The 2,536-nt window shown below is 33.5% G+C and overlaps 1 protein-coding gene across 1 annotated transcript in view; it reads right to left on the bottom strand.

Moving 5' to 3' along the window:
• The window catches only part of LOC106478205 (double-stranded RNA-binding protein Staufen homolog), a gene marked incomplete at its 3' end in the record, with an annotated part of 43,344 nt that extends 42,068 nt beyond the window's left edge, over window positions 1-1,276 (bottom strand). Inside the window, exon 1 of the mRNA XM_013938729.1 lies at window positions 1,094-1,276. The remainder of the gene's footprint in view (window positions 1-1,093) is intronic.
• Between the last annotated feature and the right edge of the window lie 1,260 nt (window positions 1,277-2,536).

Here is a 2,536-nt window from a genome sequence, read left to right as displayed (position 1 = left end):
AAAATGTGCATGTCCAACTTTTTTTCTATGTCATGAAAATTTATATTCATGTCAATTTTCATCTTGATTGCTGTAAATATGACTGCACACGAGCCCAAAATATACATTTTAGGGTTGTTTGCATTTGACCCCAAAAAACCTTAAAAGGGCCTAATTACGAAAAAGGCATATTGGACCAAGGTATAATCCTACTAAGTTTCATGACAATTTGTTGAGAAATGAAGGAATGGTGGTTGGTTGAAAAGTTTTTGGCAGAAGAAAGAAGGAAGAAACAACTGAAAAACAGTATGTCTCTCTCTGGGGGAGACATAATTATTAAAAACAATTCAGATGAGAGCTAATAGGATGACTTCAAGGATAGGAGGAGGTTACCTTACAGTTACAGGGCTGGATTAAGATCTCTATTTTCTACTACTACTACTACTAGACTACTCATTACACTTTACAATACTACTACTAGTACTACTGTGTTAGTGAGTATCAGAACTGTCAAGAAAGTTATCTTTCTAACTTAATAATGTTTTCGTCAGTTATTGTGAATGAGTTCAAGACATAAGTGTAACGTCTAAGACTGATGATCTGATCCAAACCTGAGTTTGTTTCTTGAGTTTAAGCTTGGCATTATTATTATTATTAATAATAATAGTTTAACATATAGACAACAAGGGGACACATGTACAACCAACCTTGAGAAGAGTAAAAATTGAAACTCACTTTAACTTAAAATAAGTTATTATTAATAATCACCCCTCCTATTTTAAACTTTTGTAAAATGCTGGCTTCACTATTTCCACTGGCAACTCATTCTGTACATCATTCACTTTATTAAATAAAACAGTCTTAAAATTATGGAGTCCAGCCTGTCCTTTCCAAATCTTTCACTTATGCCCCTCATCCTCTTATCTTAAGAATATAACACAAAGAAATCGGAGGCCTTCAGTCAATCAATCCCATAGATAACCTGGTAAACCTCAATAAAACCATCTCTTATGCTTTTTTTTTTCAAGAATACCACCACCAGTTATTGATGAAATCATGCTGCGAGTTAAATTTCAACTATGGATTAAAAAAGAAATATAAAAGAAAAACTTACCTCCAATTTACAAAAATCCAGGCAGCTGCAAGATGACCCTGTCAAAAATCTACATACCACTGAAAGATGGCAAACAATAAAGAAAATTCATTTGTTAATAACTGTCCATGCTCAACAGTACCCTAAATAATGCCGACAACACAGCATTGGATTATGGGAGACGCCACCATATTTCTTGAGCTCGTATATATATCATTAAATAGCGTTACAAAATTTCCCCCACATTAATTATTTCTTTTTCATCATCTAATTCAAAATGACTTGTGTATCCTAATTTAATTTTTAAAAAATATCAATTTCTTCAGAAATAGGAAAAAATTATATAGCATTTTTAAGTTTTTTGTTACATACGATTCTTTTTCTTACGGTTGCACAATTTTTAGTCGAAAATTTGCAATGGTTTTAAAAATTACGATCAATACTCCAGATGGTAGAATTTTATTTTAGCCAACGGGGTTTTTGGATTCCGTCTTTTTCAAGTGCTCTTATAACGCTAGAAACTGTTTTTTGATATTTGCTCACCACGGGATTTGTTAGTTCATCTAGGCCGTCCCATTCAGTAAACTAAATTCTAAAATTAAAATGAAACACTTTGAACATACCTGTCAACTCTTATGCATATTGCGTGAGACTCACGCATTTTGAACATAGATCACTCTCTCATGACTGGCTGCTAAAATCTCACGATTATTAGTGTTTAATTTCTTTTTTTTTTCATCATATCATATTAAAAACATAAATTTCTTCTTAAAACTGTTAGAACGGTCCTATTTCTTTACTTCAAGCGTGCGCAATGGGTAGCGAGGATAGCAACAGTCTAAAATGGAAAGTCGCTGTATGTGTGTATCGTGTCGAGTAATTGGTTTTATGTTCGCCTGATAAACAATGAAATGAGCTATCACCATGCACGTACGCAGGGGGTGTGAGGTTCCGCCGAACCCCCCTATTTGTATGATGTAAGAAAATTATACTTATATAGTTAAAGAGCAGCTGATTATAGCACTTAACGTTTTCTACATAGTTTACATTCTTATGATGAAGCAAGACAAGATGGCTTTCTATAACTCTCCAGGGCAGGCCCTAGATACTGGCTGACTGCTTAAAAATGTGCTTTAATGTACCAAATATCTTTATGTTACTGAAACTCTTTGCCACACTGCCACTAAGATGATGTTCATGTGAACGTTTGGCATCTGCTCTCTGCAAGATTAATAATTACACAACCGAAGAAAGACTAAGTGCTTTAGCTTTAATACACAATCCTTATGATACTGTTATCACGACATTGAAACTGTATGCAAGTTATTTATGGAAAAGAACCCAAGAAGAATGGAGCATGCTAACATGTTATTTCAGTAGTGCATACATGTGCATATATGATAGCCAATGGTTTAAGTAGGTAATACACTATCATTGTATAGAATTGATTTAATTAATAATGTA

The sequence above is a fragment of the Limulus polyphemus genome, unplaced genomic scaffold (genome assembly GCF_000517525.1).
Source record: "Limulus polyphemus unplaced genomic scaffold, Limulus_polyphemus-2.1.2 Scaffold189, whole genome shotgun sequence".
Taxonomy (NCBI): Eukaryota; Metazoa; Arthropoda; class Merostomata; order Xiphosura; family Limulidae; genus Limulus; species Limulus polyphemus.
The sequence above is the reverse complement of the archived record's forward strand: the minus strand, read 5'-3'. Positions and strand labels throughout refer to the sequence as shown.